Raw genomic sequence first — 18,191 nt, forward strand, 5'->3', positions numbered from 1 at the left:
CATTGACTGACAACCTTACCGGTTTTGACTTTATCACGACACAAGAAAACTCAAAATTCCATAATGTATTGAAACCTAGGACTCTATAGATGTCGCTGATTGAAACGCATTTCCTATAAGAGACCCATCGTTTTCAGAGTTAACGTTTATCATTCCCTCATGTTTTCTTTATCCATAACTTAATAATCATAACGCACACCTTGCTTCACCCAAAAGCATTCAATTGCTGCACACATTTAATTTTATCTTTAACTATCATGTCGAAGGAACGAACTTTACTTTACTCAACTCTTTGTAATGGTGTTAGACATCCTTTTTATGATAAATTGGGTGTCCCAATAGCTTAGTTGGTAGAGCACTCGATCCCGGGTGCAGTCGAGTTTGTTTGTTTGTTTTTTTTTGGACACCCCCCCCCCTGTCCACCCAGCAGTGAATTGGTAGCTGACTCTGTTAGATTTGGCGGAAAGCACGTTGCGATAGACTAGCGTCCTATCCAAAGGAGAGCAAGCAATTGTTAGTGTCCGTTTCACGATATAGAAACCGGGATAAACCACGGCTCCGTGGGCCCAATGGCTCTGAATGACTACTTTTTTAATGATAAATTCTCACTAAATTCTATCAATCAGACTATAAACATATAAGGTTTTTATGTTTTGGTACATTATATCCGGCCGTCGGGTGTTATGAGTTTTTTGTGAATAAACACATACCATCAATATCCGGCTGGTGGCTGTTATGAGTTTTCTGAATAAACGCATAGCATCTATATAAGAACGAAGTTGACGTCACTCAGCTCTTTGCCATTGTCTTAGACAGCCAGCCTGTTAATGATTACTTCTCACTAAATTCTACCTGTCAGACTTTTGAATTTAAAGGTTACCACAGTTTTGTCTGTTGGTATGATTAATCTGGCTGGCGAATGTTGTGGGTATTTTACTTAAACACATAGTATCGATACGGCAGACAGACATATACGTTTGATTCTCTTTTGCCTATTATATCAAAGAACCGTAAAATTGATGCATTGTGTTTTGTTTAAAATCAACTCACAACATCCGCCAGCCGGACGTACAAACACACAATTATATGTAAGATTAAAAGTTTATATATAGTCTGATTGATATAATTTAGTGATAATTCATTATAAAATGACTTGCTAAAAGCGACAACAAAGAGCTGAGTGACGTCAATCTCGTATTTGTGCCTTACATCTGGCTGGCATATGTTAGTATTTTTCTTAAAGGCATAAAATCAGTTTTAAAATAGACCGACTGTTACACCAAGATCAAAACAAGAGCTGCCAATAGCGAGTGATTATCGCGTCCTCGTTTAGCATTCACGATCCATCAAACGTGGCCTGCGACTCTCTATTATTATGAATGGGTGTTGTGCGCGTGGACAAAAATGGAGAGGGAGTGAGCGGGTGTGAGTTAGTGAGCAATGATGAAGTGAGAGAGAGAGAGAGAGAGAGAGAGAGAGAGGGGGGGGGAGAGAGACGGGGAAATGGATGGGTGTGAGTGTGTGCAAGGGTGTCGCTTTGACCATGATGCTAGTTATACTCAATTGTTATTTTGATGCTATCTCAGTCACCATACAACTTTTCTAACCTTTCGTATTGAAGTATCTAATGACGGAATGTCAAATTATTGTGTCAGATGATGAATTCCTCTGTAATGCATGATGCGTATTTCTAATTCCATTGGATTGGAATTGAACAGATGTATGATTATTTCTGTGGTTGTTGTACATCTTGGGAAATAAACTATTATATTATCTAGTTATCGCTTACATTAAAAAAAGACGATGAAATAACCCACTTCAATTTATCCAATTCCAAATATAAAATGTACAGGAATATTCTAGTATGATAATATAATATATTTTATGACAAAGTGTTTTGTAAATACAACCATTAAGTAAGAAGTGTATAAACAGTTTTGTTTGTATTGATATTCCTAACATTTGAAATTTTGTAATGTTTTCGTGTTTCATGGATACGTGAGATACGACTTTGTGTCAACTAAAAATCGTAAGTAAAACATCAGATAATGATGAAATTCCCATGTTGTAATCATGCTCCATCTATTTATTTATTTATAATTTATTTATTTATTATTTTTTATTTTTTTATTTTTTTTATTTTTTTTATTTATATGTCACCATTTGCTGTCTCCAATGTGAAGTTTTCTTCGCCATAAACATAATGTGCAACTTTATTCGAAGTACAGTATGGTTATTTTAAATAATTAATCATCCTTGTATTTCACTGGTAATGTAAAGATATTCGTTGAAATATCTAAAATATAAATACTGCCGTACTCAGGAAAAAATCCATATTTAAACAATTGAACAGAAAACTCGTCTTTCTAATATCGATCGATTTAAATGAACTACTTCATCTTCGCAAAAACTCTCAAACTTGGGACATCGCGAAGTAGTAGTAGTTATTGTAATAGTAGTAGTAGTAGTAGTAGTAGTAGTAGTAGTAGTAGTAGTAGTAGTAGTAGTAGTAGTAGTAGTAGTAGTAGTAGTAGTAGTAGTAGTAGTAGTAGTTAATGTAGTAGTAGTATTGTAGTATTGGTAGTAGTAGTAGTATAGTAGTAGTAGTAGTAGTAGTAGTAGTAGTAGTATAGTAGTAGTAATAGTAGTAGTAGTGTAGTAGTAGTTAGTAGTAGTAAGTAGTAGTAGTAGTAATAGTAGGTAGTAGTGTTTGTAGTAGTAGTAGTAGTATAGTAGTAGTAGTAGTAGTTAGTAATAGTAGTAGTAGTAGTTAGTAGTAGTAGTAGTAGTAGTAGTAGTAGTAGTAGTAGTAGTAGTAGTAGTAGTAGTAGTAGTAGTAGTAGTAGTAGTAGTAGTAGTAGTAGTAGTAGTAGTAGTTAGTAGTAGTAGTAGTAGTAGTAGTAGTAGTAGTAGTAGTAGTAGTAGTAGTAGTAGTAGTAGTAGTAGTATAGTAGTAGTAGTAGTATAGTAGTAGTAGTAGTATAGTAGTAGTTGTAGTAGTAGTATAGTTTATTAGTAGTTAGTTATAGTAAACATTGTCAGAGTTAAGTAGAGAAGGTTGATCCAGTATAAGCACTTGTCGACACGAAAGGGTCAGATAGCCCAGTCGATAATTATTTCTGACACCCCCCCCCTCTCTCTCTCTCTCCTCTCTCTCTCTCTCTCTCTCTCTCTCTCTCTCTCTCCTCTCTCTCTCTCTCTTTTCTATCCACCCTGCAATTTTTGGATAACTGGGTCTATTATATTTAACGGAAAGTACTTTGCGATAGACTAAAATCCTATCCAAAGAGTAGCAAGCAGTTGTTATTGCTAATTTAAGCATGAGCTTATCTGCAGGTCCGATAACCCAAATTATGGGGATCATTGTTGTAATGGAAATACATACTCTCAAACCAACTTATAATATTATTGTCCATTACAGCCATTTTGAATCAAGCCCATAATTGCGTTCGGTTATCGGACCTGCTATTATGTCCCCTTGTGTTTCACGCTAGAAAACCGGGATAAACTCCGGCTCTATAGGTCTATTGACTCTAAAGGATTATTTTTCATTTATACCAACAGGTAAGTTATTCCATGATTCTTGAGCATTTGGGGAAAGGAATGAAAATATCTCCAGCATTACACGAAGGATAAAGGTTTGAAATCTTACTGGGCCATTTCGTCAGCATTTCTATTGCACTCTAAGGCGACGATTCAGATTTCGATGGAAGTACTTTTGTGTCCACCCAACAGTGATTGGGTAGCTGGGTGTGTTAGATCTGGCGGAAAGTACTTTGCGATAGACTAGCGTACTTACTATCCAAAGTTTAGAAAGCAATTCCTATTTTCCGTTTCACGCTATAGAAACCGGGCGGGATAAATCCCGGATCCACTGGCCCGATGGCTATGAAGGACTACTACTTTTGAGATTGGCCATTGCTGTATTAAAAAGTCATTCTTCAGAACCATTCATCATCATCATCATCATTGCCTTTTTCACCCTGGGTCAGGGTATAGGCCACAGACAAACAGTTTCCATCCTTCTCTATCCTGGGCTAACTTTTTTTAAAAATCTCATTGCATGTCTTATCATTTCTCTGTATATCAGCTTCTTTAATTCCTCTCCGTGTGGCCGTCCCCTTGATCTTCTGCCCTGAGGGTTCCAGTCCAATACTTGCTTTGTTATAGTGGAGTCATTCTTTCAAAGGTCCAATCCACCTCCATAGTCTTCTTCCTATTACCTCTCCCACTGGTTTCTGCTGTGTTCTTTTCCATACTTCTTCATTTTTAATTATATCCATCCATTTTATTCTGAGTAGCTTACGCATGCACCTGTTTACGAAAATCTGTACCCTTCTTATACATGCCTGTGAAGTTTCACATCCATACAGTAGGATATATTTTACGTTTGAGTTGAAAAGTCTTAGCTTGAGTAGAAGGGAGATATCTTTAGTTCTCCAAACTCGGTTACTAGGCCCATGGAAACAGGGTTTATCCCGGTTACTACACGTGAAAAACGCTTTATCTTCGATTGAATAAAATTTGCGCTTTAAACATTTTGATTTTTATTCCTAGGTCTCTTAGCACGTTGAAATAATTTTTTGTGTATGTAGCATGGCGTCGTTTTTCTCAAATCCATTTTCTACAGACTCTCCTCTTCGAGTGGGCCTAACTCAGTCAATTTTAAAGACTTTTATCTAGAAAGGTACCGACAACATGTAGACAGTTGTCTACAAGTTTATACCATACCAGTCAAGATGTAGACAGTTGTCTACAAGTTTATACCATACCAGTCAAGATGTAGACAGTTGTCTACAAGTTTATACCATACCAGTCGAGATGTAGACAGTTGTCTACAAGTTTATACCATACCAGTCAAGATGCAGACAGTTGTCTACAAGTTTATACCATACCAGTCAAGATGTAAACAGTTGTCTACACGTTTATACCATACCAGTCAAGATGTAGACAGTTGTCTACAAGTTTATACCATACCAGTCAAGATGTACACAGTTGTCTACAAGTTTATACCATACCAGTCAAGATGTAGACAGTTGTCTACAAGTTTATACCATACCAGTCAAGATGTAGACAGTTGTCTACAAGTTTATACCATACCAGTCAAGATGTAGACAGTTGTCTACAAGTTTATACCATACCAGTAAACAATTTCCCATAAACTATTTCTATATTCGGCTTACATTTGATTGGACTATTATCTGGTACTTCCCTTTTATACCTTTACAGGTATCGACAAAATGTAGACAGTTGTATACAAGTTCATACCATACCAATAAATAATTTCTGATTATCTATTTTCGGCTGACATTTAATTTGACTATTATCTGGTACTTCCTGTTTTACCATCAAAGGGTTATTTAATCATACAGTACAAAGTAATTATTTCGCACTCGCCAGTAATACATGCTAGGTAACATTCCTAATTGTTGTAATTATCATTTTTTTCATTAATAGTAAATGTGTAATCTCAATACGCTTCAACGGTCCTAACGTCATTTCCCTCGTAATGACGCATAGTAACTTAGTAGCTGGCTCTAAACTATCGGAATGGCGGGCGCCCTTATGAAATATTTCTCCGACGAGCATAAAAGCGTATCAAGAGAAGAAAAAAACATAAATCTGATCATGTTTTGACTTTTACACATTCTGATCACAAGACATACGAACAGTTCTAGCCAGCATGAAGAATAAAAAGTACCGATTATTTGTTTAGAACCACGATGGCCGCCGTTGCTGGGAGACGTGATATCAGACTATTGAATCCAATTGTAAAGCCCTCATTGCATTTTTTGAAAACCCTGTTTTTCATTTTTAACTATTTAATGTTTATAATTTAGCCCTAAACTATGGAGATGTAGCATTCATCATTATCGCAACCCTGCAAAATGCGAGGATAAAAAGAAAGAAGAAAAACTTATACCCTAAACTGGACAGCCGATGTCGGTCCGGTTTTGCTTTCATCAGAATTTATAACATTTCTCTTTAATCGATTTTAGGAAGCTTCTTGTGTCTGTTCGTTGGAGTCAATACACGAAGAAATTAACATTCTTACGAGGACATACATAATTTATTTTTATCTGGTCAATGAAGTTGGTGATCAATAATATCCCCGAGACATTTTACAAGTTTAGTTTCTTTTTGATATCGCTCATGAATAACATAATTTGATTTGTTGGTTTAGCCCTGTTTACAATTTTCATAACTTTGCATTTATCGAGAGGAATTGGTATATTTCTATTTTGTTTTATCGTTGACAAAGAGTCTCTAGAAATGTTTGTAAAAGTTTGTGATTGTTTCAAATTGTCAATATAAAGTTCTTCAGAGCCATTCGTTCCGATGGAGCCGAAGTTTATCCTGGTTTCTATAGGGTGAAACGGACAATAACAATTGCTTGCTACCCTTTGGATAAGACACTAGTCTATCGCAAAGTACTTTCCGCCATATCTAAAAGCTACCCAATCACTGCTGGGTGGAAGGCGGTCAGATAAAAAAAAAAGATCTCGACTGCATTTGGGATCGATCTCGGTCCCTTTACGTGTGAAGCTGCTCTACCAACTGAGCTATCGGGACCCCTAATTTTTCAAAATTATAAGAAACTATTATTATCTGCAAACAACCTTAGCTTTGTTACTGAAGTTCGATGTTTATAACTTGAGCTTTAATATAGCGCAATATCCACTAAACGTGCTCAAAGAGCTTTACAAGGGATCCCTAGCCAACAGCAACATTTAATATGTAGAACGAGATATGACGCGTGTTGTGCGATATTACAAATTATTTTTCGGTCAGAAACAACACAGATAACGGCCAGGATCTCATATTACACCTTAGTACGGTGAGAGAATGTGAGTAAAGAGTCTTTTCAAAGGATTCAACTATGCTTAAACCCCGGACCATCCGGTCAGAAAGCGAGTGTCATACCACAAGAGCAGATAGCTGCACACATAATCAATGTTGATTAAGTAAATTGAGAAAAACTACGGCGTGGAAGTTGTTCTCTTGGTTCCTTATAGCCGTATGGATGTTTTATTTGACAATTCCATTTTCTTTTTCTGCTTAGGTCAGTGCGGCTATATGGTATGACACTCACTTTCGGATCGGAAGGTCCTGGGTTCAAGCCTCGCTCGGCGCATAGTTGAGTCCTTGGAAAAGGCTCTTTACTCACATTCTCTCACCGTACCCAGGTATAAAATGAGTACCTGGCCGATAACAGCGTTGTCTCTGTGCGAAAAAATTGTAATATCGCCTAACAGCGCCATGCACCGTCCTTCATGGTTAGAGTTGCTGTTGACCAGGGATCCCTTGTAAAACGATTTGAGCACATTTAGTGGATATTGCGATAAATAAAAGCTCAATCATTTTAGGTCTGATATAAAAATAACAAATGAATCCAACAAAGTCCTGATATTCTGTACCGTTTAAGTCTCGTTAAAAACTCCTTATTGTTTACTATGTCAAAAGCTATTGGGAAATCTAAATGCATTGATTCAAATATGCCTTTGGCAATTAATCGATTGTTTCAGAGATTAATGATTTTGTTACTAACTTGAGCTTAATTATAAAGCAATATCTACTAAATATGCTCAAAGTATTAAACAAGGGATCCCAAGCCAACAGCGACACCTAAGACATAGGATGAGACGACATGACGACTATGAGGTACTATTACAACATTATTATGACAGATACAACGCTGTAACCAGCCATATCTACTTAAGAGTGCATCCAATATGATTCAAAAGTCTGACGTCACTTCCACCCAGCAACGAACAGCTTGGTTCTAAATAAAGAAATTCGATACTTTTTATTCTTCATGCTGGCTATAGCTTTTTCACATGTCATTCGATCAGAATGTATAAAAGTCAAAATATGATCAGATTTATAATGTTTTTCTCCCCTGGATACACTTTTATGTTCGTCGGAGAAGTATTTCATAGGGGCGTCCGCCATTTTCCCGATAGTTACTAAGTTACTATGCGTCATTACGGGGAAAGTGACGCCACGACTGCTGAAGCCTATTTACAGTCAGTGATTTTGAGTGAAGAGTCATCTCCAATTACAAATTTGCGACGCTCAGAGTGGCCTCGAACCAGGAACCTACCGGTTAGAAAGACAAACAATAAGACCACAAAACGACACAAATGCTGAAATGATTCCTAACTGCTTTTTGAATGGTTTTGAATGATTTAGCATTCGAGCCATATAAAAACATCAAAGCATTCTAGCAGTTAGAAAGTTTGAAATCTTTAATTTTCAGATTTCGATCAATCTACCTTGAAATTGTGATCTCATCTTAACGATCATTTTCAGTATTTTCCCCAAATGGCAGGCTTAACCAGCAGAAAAATTGTTTGTTTTTTAAAACTCAAACAATCTCTCTACAAAACAACTTTATGTCCTTCTTAATGAAACAAAGATCATTCTTCAAAGTTTGTGATGTACAAAATAAATCTTAATAAGAAAAATGTATATTGTGTCGTAACAAATGGTGAAGGTGGTAAGGAGAGGGTTAGAGGTGTTTCCAGTCGTTAATGATTGTATAAGTTTGAGGTAGTACTGCCTGGATTTACACACACACACACACACATATATATATATATATATATATATATATATATATTATATATATATATATATATATATATATATTATATATATAACTGTACAATGACAGTTTGAACGCAATGAAATCGTGCTGCATAATTTATGTCAGTTATATTTTACAGCGCTGGCTGGTCTTATCGGATACGATACTTTGTTGTTGTTGTTGTATTGTCTCATAAACTTGCAATCAATTATGAATACCAGTAAGCTACTGGCACAGGTCCTTGAATCACACAGGTCATTAGTGGAATCGACGATGGAGAAGAAGTTGTACAACGTTATGTTATGAGTCTGGTGGACTGCATAGGCCATTAGAAGTGATACGAAGAGAGAGACGTGGCCGAGTGATTAAGGCATTGCACTGTGATCCGGATGACCTGGGTTCGAGCCCCGCTTGAGGCACTTTCGGTTTTTTTCCTTGAGCAAGATTATTTACCCTCAACTTGCTCACTTGGACAACATGGGTGATTCCTGTTGACATCAGACATCTTGTTTGATGAGTTATCTATATTCCTTCGTGGAAGGCTAGGCGACGATATCTTATGATATCATGGCGCAAAAGGCATAATTATTTTAAAAAAAAAAATTAAAAAAAAAAAAAATATATATATATATGCACCTGAGATTATAATATTAAAATATAATGGTATGGAGGAGAGAGAGAGAGAGAGAGAGAGAGAGAGAGAGAGAGAGAGAGAGAGAGAGAGAGAGAGAACATAGCCGCATCCCACTATTGAAAAAGAAAAAGAAAATCGGAAGCGGGGAGAATATGACGTCACAGTATTGTTACCGTCTTGACACGAAACGCCTACGCCTACGCCCAGATGTTATTCTGCCAGCACTCTTGAAAATACCCGTATTCAAAAAAATTTGGCCAGAAAACTCATTCTTCAAACATTCATTAACAAGAAAGATCCTCAACTTGGCAAAAACACTCAAACATCGGACTTCGCGACGTCCCAGGTTTGAGAGTTTTAGCCAAGATGAAGGTCATTGTAATAGATCGATATTTGAAGGATGAACTTTTTGGCCATAACGTTATTTATTTCCAGGTTCCACAGTATTCGTCCATACTTGGCGTGAAAAGCTTAAGATGTTATTTGGATTATTTCTTGTGCATTTTGTCTCTAATTCTAGCCCTTGTCACACCGTTCTATGCTGTTGATTCCCAGCAGCTTTGAGTAAGGCACGTTCACAGTCCAATAAGGACGCTCTTCCCTTTGCGAGACACGCAGCCGGTCCAAATTCTCTGCCTAACCCTGACAAAAACACGATTTTCTAATTTTGGCCATATCGAATCCATCTCAACTACCGACAGATTAGTAAGACCCTTAAGATTTCTCAAATGTAAGAACTCTTTACTTCTATTGCCCCGACTTTACCAATTAACCAGTAGATTTTTGACCAATCGAATCATAGAAATTGTGACACACCTTCACACGTGCTCGGACAAACATAGTTGGTTCTTTATAAACAATAACGTGAATAAAATCGAACTCTCTCTCTCTCTCTCTCTCTCTCTCTCTCTCTCTCTCTCTCTCTCTCTCTCTCTCTCTCTCTCTCTCTCTCTCTCTGATCATTGTTATTGTTTTATACCGCCAAATGGGTGAATAGTTATCGCAAGATTTTTTCGAGAAATATTATAATAAACGATTAAATTTACATAGTTTTCTGTGTTGGTTCTATTGATCAGCAATGGGTATTTTACTTAGACACATTCTATTGCTCGTAAGACCCGTGTAGTTTGATATATTCACCAGGCATTGCCACTGTTTACTTTTTGACGACTGTCCGGGAGGCGTGGTTATCTAGGTGTCCTTTCTAGGAAAATCATAACATTAGTTACGGTGAAATGGACGCTTACCTTTCAAATTAATGTTTTTTATACATCACAAATTGTTTTTCACCTCTCAAACATACTACATGATTTATTCTACTCAATAAAACTTCAACATTGATACACATAATGAAACAATTAGTATTTAATTCAATATGATAATACGTAATAATCCTTAATCCTTAATCTCAGGCGCCTGGAGCATATTATACCGACTTGTCAACAGTACTCATTTTAACTGGAGTACCAACCATTTGTTGCGTTATATATTGATTATTTGCTTATTGTATAGTTTATGCGGGCTATTGCCTGAAGGTAAATTAAGTATAGTTAATTTTCTTTTCTTCTTCCATGAACCTAATTCAGTTCTCACTACAATTCGACAATATGTCAAGGTAAGACAGATACCATGATTGCATGTTGACATCGATTCAATTACGTTGGAAACGTCAATCAATTTGATAAATAATACAAAGCTGCTAGAACCCATGGGCTGTAAAAAAAAAGTAATAAACAAAAAATGAATATAACAGCTTCAAAAAAAAAGAGGAAAATATAAACACGGAACGTTTCAGGCTCAAAATCCTTCTTCAGCCAACAACAACAAAACAATAAAAAGATAAATGCATTAAATAAAAAACAACAGATCAATGACTACATAATATAAGGAACGGAATTGACGTCACTTGGCTGTTTGTTATTGTTTTTATTCAGCCATTCTTATGAGTAGTTCTCACTAAATTGTATCTATCTGGCTATAAACGTTTGAGGTTAAGTTTACGTTTTTTTTATGTGTGTTGGCACGTTATATCCGTCTGGCGGATGGTGTGAGTTTATTTATTAAACGCATAGCATTCAATAGTCTGAAGTCACGTCGCCCAGCAACGGCGGCAATCTTGGTTCTAAACAAAGAAAATTGGTACATTTTATTCTTCATGCTGACTAGAACTTTTCATATGTCTTGTGATCAGAATGTGTAAAAGTCAAAACACAATCAGATTTATAATGGTTTTTTTTTTCATCTGGATACGCTTTTATGCTCGTCGGAGAAATATTTCATAAGGGTGTCCGCCATTGTTCCGATAGTTTAGAGCCAGTTACTAAGTTACCATGCGTCATTACGAGGGAAGTGGCGTCATGACTGTTGAAGCGAATTAATCACAGATCGTGGAAGTTTATAAATCACATCGGAGATACGAAGCCCTTCTGACCAAAATATTACGTCAAAAGACAAGTATTTGACCACAAAAGAAAACGAATCGTGAGTTGTATTCACTAAGTCAACCAATGGAAGCACTTGTTTCCTTGAGTACTACAGACGACAACTCACTAGATGGTGAAAAAAAACCCCTCAAAAATGACGTCAAACTATAAGTCCTAGTGGGTTCAAGCTTAGCCATCTTTAACATAATATAGCCTGATACTAGAACCCCCTAGGACTGGCAGTTTGACGTCATTTTTTAAGTTTGTCGATCGCCTAGTGAGTTGTCAAGGAAACAAGTTATTTCATTGGTTGAACTATTGAATACAACTCACGATTTGTTTTTGTTTTTTGGGTTGTTTTTTTTTTTTTGTTGTTGTTTTTTTTATTTGTGTTTTGTTTTTGTTGTTGTTGTTGTTGTTTTTTTGTTTTTTGTTTTTGTTTTTTTTTTGTGGCAAAAGACTCGCATTTTGACGTCATTTTTTGGTCAGTGTCAGGCTATAACTATACGATGGCTACGGTTCAAGTGTCGGGCGATAAGTTGGCTACGATGGCCACGTGCCGAGGCTGTTAGATCTACCGACCATAGCAGCGGGAGACACTACTAAACTACTAAGTGAATTAAGTCAAATGATAGAAATAATGAGTTTTAAATGTACTGTATTACACAGCGTCATGTAGCTCTGCATCCAATTATGGCACTTGTAATCATAAAAAATATCATTTTCACAGTTTGCTCTGGAAATATCTCGAGTTGATAGAGTGGTATAATAGTAGCAGACCTGCCTAGTACTAAAAATAAATCGTAGAAATACGAATCTTTAGGCTCCAGCTAAAGATCTGCATATATTATGTCTCTTTGACTCAATACATTTTTGTTGAGAAGGAAAGTCTAGCTTCTTAGAAACTATAATATTCAAGATAATGGAGCATTTTTGGACCATGCTGAGAACAAATGATTTATTTCTAAAGCTGTTTATAGTGACATTTTTTCTTCTTCTTTTTTTCTCTTGGAAACGACGAATTGTTTTTAAATTTCAAGTTAGCATCTCTGATATTAGTAACTCATAGAGCGATGCTAATTAGGTTAATAACTGGTAAACTAGGTCTCATTTAATGGTTATCAAATTCCGATGTAGCCAAGCTCTGGTTTGATCGCTTTGAATTAATGTTGATGAGAAGTATGGTTATTTTTGTTGCTATTATTATAGCAATACCATAAAGCTAAATAATTAGACGATAATTGTTTCCTGCAATACCTACCATCTGTGGCTTATGATTAGCGACAACTAAGGCTGAAACATAACATGGCTGTTCTGTCGTGCTCTGGAAAGACACATATTTAGAAATTTGGCCAGAAAACTCGTTCCTCAAATATCGATCGATTTAAATGACCCTCGTCTTAGCAAAACGAATTCAAACCTGGCACTTCGCATAAGTTTTTGCTAAGACGATGGTAATTTTGAAGGACGAGTTTTCTGGCTAAATTTATAAATATGTGTTTTTCAATAGTACGGCAGTTTTGTGATGTGGAGTTCATACGTTGCTTTATTACTGTGATATAAAAAGCGCGCGATAACATATCGGTTTTGTAATGTTTGATATGAGGTGACCCGAATGTTAGGTAATTTGAAGAATACTAGAAAAATAATCTAGTTATCGTCAAAATTTATGGTTAATTGATTTTCAAGTCGGTAATAACATAATTACAAGGGAACTAATATAATAAAAAGTAACCAACCCCTCTCCACACCCCCCTCCCCCCAACCCTCAAATTAACATTTTTAAAAACACCACAAAAAAACAAGGGTAGGGGGAATACACAAAAGTCCCATAGGATAATAACTAAACACCTACGTATAACTCATTTGCAGATCCGATAACCCAATTCCGTATGGACCCATTGTTGTAATGAAAATCTCAACAACAAAAAAATTGACGCAAAATATTGTCCATTACAACAATGTTAAGTAAGTGGGTTCGGATGTCAGACATATATATATACACTATGAAGAGCTCTACGGTGACCTCCCCCCAGTGACTTCGAAGATACAACAGAGAAGACGGGAGATTGCAAGCATTCTTATGCTATGGGAACCACTTGGAAGAACCAGGAACAGAGGCAGGCAGAATAAAACATACATTAACTGTCTGCTAGATGACACAGGAATGGACCACAACCGGGAGCTGCGTACACTTATGGATGGCAGGACAGAATGGCGAAGATTTGTGGCTCATGTTTGGCGCCCCAAGGGGCGGCGTAAGTAAGTAAGTAAGTAAGTAAGTAAGTAAGTAAGTAAGTAAGTAAGTAATATGTACACTTACAAGATATATTATGTAGGCCTTCATGTCGCCAAAAACAAATAGAACCAGGAGAATAGCGATAATGTTTTCTTAAAGTGACGAAATACTACTACTACTACTACTACTACTACTACTACTACTACTACTACTACTACTACTACTACTACTTACTACTTCTTCTTCTTCTTTTCTTCTACTACTACTACTACTACTACTACTACTACTACTACTACTACTACTACTACTACTACTACTATTACCACTGCTACCACCACCACCACTATTACTAGTACTACCAGTAAAAGATACATTAAAAGAACTGGAGCATTTATTTACCCCAAAGGTGCTCAGAGCGGAACAGGTTGAGAAGATGCAGCGCAAATGTGTGTTGTTTGTGGGAGGTACCCTTGTAAAGAATAATAAAAGATTATCCCCTCCCGCCACGATACCGTCGCCTTGGCATTCCGTAAAGGAATAGATAATCCATCAAACAAGATGTCTAAAGTCAACATGAATCACTCACGTTGTCCAATTGAACAAATAGGGAGCAAATAATAAACTTGCCCTAATATCACATTCTCTCATTCATCTGTTGTGTTTCATGCATCCTGTTTTGTTAAGGGGAAATCCGAAACGTCCAAATTATCTGTTTTCGTTCATTAAATTGAAGTTTACATTCGATTTCACATTGTTATTTATTTCTTCAAGCTTCGAGCAGCAACATTTACATATCCCCAATAATGTAACTTTGAGGTTGTTCTGGCATGTTGTCTTGATCTAACTCTGGTCCAGGTGTACCTTCGTTTTCTATTCAATGTTTTGAAGCCTGGAAGTGGGACTTCAGTACGGTCTTCAAGAATGTCTCCTCCTTTGTGGAGTTTTTGGTGCCAATCATCCCTCCATGCAGTGGTAAAGAACTACTCCTAAAATAAACTTTGAACTTTTATATAGCGCAATATTCACTTTACAAGTGGTCCCTAGAGCAGCAACACTTAACATGTAGGACGAGACATGACTCCTGTTAGGCGATATTAATTTTTTTTTCCAGCAGAGTGTTGCTGCTCAAGGGACCACTTGTAAAGTGCATATTGTACTATATATAAGCTCAAAGTTTATTTTAGGAGCAGTTCTTTATCAGGTTTTAAGAGGGGTGTTGAAAAAAGATATCGAATATAGAATTGTTTGTTTGTTTGTTTTCGGGAGGAGGGGGGGGGGTTGCCACTTCTCGACGTTGGTGGGATCGTTACAGACAGCTACGATGCTGGTGTACTTTTTTAGGGTGCATACTGAGATCGTTCCCAACCATGGAGTCCTTCAGTTTGGGTGTCTCATTGTTTTAGAGTGAGATGAGTGAGACCAGACGAGAGCGTAATATTCTGCAACTTAGTATCATACATAGGTCGATGATGAAGTTCTAAGAATCTGGGTGGGTAGCGACTATGTAAATAGTATTGATTATTATGAATGTACCAGGGTTTCTAATTCATATCAAATCAAGTTTTTTATAAAAATATATATTTATTAATTGAGTTAGATAGTTATTTTTTTTTTCTTTTTTACTTGTTTATTAACTTTTATAAACAATAATCTATTCATTTTTTGTTTTATTGATTACTTTTACTCATATTTATTTATCCAAGTATAGGTCTTAAATTATCCTTTTTAAGCCAATAACTTTAAGGTCAATACCCATATGCCTATGTTTAGTCTGTATGTATATATAAGAAGAAGATAAAAGTCAACTGGTAAAGTGACTACAGACATTGGATGTCTCTCATTCCTGAGGTTATAAAAAAACTTTCTAAGAATCTTGGTGGGGTTCGTGACCTCCCATAGTGGGCAGGGAGGTACTTATTGTGTCTTCTATCCCCTTATATTATCTGCTTTCTAACTTGCTTTCTGTCTTTGTCTTGGAATGCGATTACTTGGCTTTGTCCTGGCCCGGGCCGGATACCCTGGCTGAGAGGGAAACATTCAAATTTATAGTTTTATAGATCTGGAGTTTATAGATTTGGAGATTTTCTTTTTCATATCTATATGTTATGCACTGTGTTATGTTTTGTTTACATATTATTTATGATTTGTAAACATTTAAGTTTATTCCTCTTTGTGGGGACCTGTGCTTGTGTCTAGATGAGACTTTTAGGTGATCTCAAATTAAGTATATTGATAGTGTGCTCTTGGAATCTTCATCTGTTTCCTATTTGAACCGATTCCCCTGTGTTTTACCTTCATTTGGGTAATTATAATTTTAATTCTAGACGCTTTTACCATCCCATGTTCTTGCTATTTACTGGCACTGATATGAGCTAAATGTGTTGGAAGCGCCGTAAAACCCTTAAAATATAATAAATAAATAATAAGTTCTCAGAATAAAATTTGTCATGTTCTACCGAAAGAACTCGACAATAGGTGAAGAAAATCGCCGTTAATATCATGTTTGTTTTAAGAAAAAAACCGGAATCGTTATCACACCAGAATCTGTTACAACTACAAAAATGGGATAATAGGAATATTAAAAACCTTGGCTGTTGTTGGATTGGTTCAAATTAAGGATAATTAGTGGATATGCTGTAGTTTTTGGCATGATGTGAAAGAAACGCATATTTAATTTTTTTGGCCAGAAAACTCGCCCTTTAGATATCGATAGATAAGAATGACCCTCATCTCGGCAAAAATGTTCAAATCTTGGACTTCGCGAATTCCCACGTTTGAGAGGTTTTGCTAAATTTAGGGTCATTTTAATCGATCGATATTTTAAGAACGAGTTTTCTGGCAAATCCTTTAAATAGGTGCTTTATTGTAACATTATTCAGCATGTACAAGGCCATAGCGGCGTAGGCTATGCAGCATTGTTGGGGAGAAAAAATCAGGAGCTAAATATATATATTGTTTTGGAAAACTGCCAGATAAATTGTGAAGAAAATGTTATTTTGTGTCCAACCGCCTCAATCTGGTACCATGGCGGATTTATTCAGATGTCAGCAAGTGAATTTTGAATTTACAAGGATCTGAAATGCGTGAGCTACCACCTTGATACAGTATTATTTTGAACTAGATGCTCAGAATTTGATTTTTAGTTTTAAAAACTGTTAGAATTTGGTTACGTTCTATATCTGAATGAGGGGAATGTCCATACTTTCTCAAAAGTGACAAAAGTGAAACTGGTAGAGTTCTGGTCACTTTCACTTTAAATTCCCTTTTGGGCATTTAGTTCAGTAGTTTTAAAATCGTAAAGGTGTCAAGATAAACTTGACGAAATCCTGAAAACGTATAGGATAGGATGTGCGGCTATGTGGTCTAGTGGTATGACACCCGCTTTCGGATCAGTAGGTCCTGGGGTCGAGTCTCGCTCGTCTCATTGTTGAATCCTTGGAAAAGGAATCTTTACTCACATTCTCAAACCGTACTAGGTGTAAAACGAGTACCTGGTCGTTAACAGCATTGTCTCAGTCCGAAAAAAATTAATATCGCCAAACATGCGTCATATCTCGTCTACGTGTTAACTGCTGCTGTTGGTCAGGGACCCCTTGTAAAGCGCTTTGAGCCTAAATCTAATTAGAATTATGACAGAGAGCATTTGCGGGTGATCGAACTTGGTTACTTTCGGGTACGAAGCAAAGACCGTACTACTGAGCCACGCTATCCTGCATGGTATATCGGTATTATTCCTTTTTTGTTTCATCTAATGAAATCGGGTTTTTTTAAATCCTTGTCTTACTCGAAAGATTGGGTAAGCAATATAAATTAGCGACCTTTGCAATCTAAATGCTTACACTTGAAAAGGATATTTCTTACTTTGTTTTTAAATTTATGCGGTCAAACATCATCTGAAGCCAAAAAAAAAAAAAACCCTAAGTTTATCCACGCCTCCTATCTCGATTTATCTATTAACATAGATCTTGAAAACGTTTGCTACTAAATCACCACTTGTTCCAAGTCAGACATCAAGTTGTTCTAATTCAGACACATCATTTTTCTAATTCAGAGACCAAGTTGTTCCAATTCAAACACACAGTTGTTCCAATTCAGACACCAAGTTGTTCCAATTCAGACACCAAGTTGTTCCAATTCAGACACCCCGCTGTTGCAATTCAAAAAGAGTTTTTCGATTTGCAATGTTTTGTCGTTTTTGGTGGTTTATTTTAAATTTTAAATTTAACAGTTCTTACTTAATTTGAAGATTCTTCAGAATAAAATATTGGATTTCTGTGCAAACAATCAACTTAAATTATTATATTT

The 18,191-nt window shown here is 36.3% G+C and overlaps 1 protein-coding gene across 3 annotated transcripts in view; it reads left to right on the forward strand.

Annotated features, from left to right (window-relative positions):
- The first annotated feature begins 1,464 nt into the window (after nucleotides 1-1,464).
- Nucleotides 1,465-18,191, forward strand: part of LOC144970510 (short transient receptor potential channel 7-like) — a 102,280-nt gene continuing 85,553 nt past the window's right edge. Inside the window, exon 1 of one of the 3 annotated variants that reach the window (XM_078910230.1) lies at nucleotides 1,465-2,029. The gene's annotated coding sequence lies outside the window, so the exon portion shown is untranslated. The remainder of the gene's footprint in view (nucleotides 2,030-18,191) is intronic. The other 2 variants (XM_078910228.1, XM_078910226.1) reach the window with 2 other exon arrangements.

This window comes from Berghia stephanieae, chromosome 4, assembly GCF_034508935.2.
Source record: "Berghia stephanieae isolate SIO BIC M18660-M18661 chromosome 4, UCSD_Bste_1.3, whole genome shotgun sequence".
Classification (NCBI taxonomy): domain Eukaryota; kingdom Metazoa; phylum Mollusca; class Gastropoda; order Nudibranchia; family Aeolidiidae; genus Berghia; species Berghia stephanieae.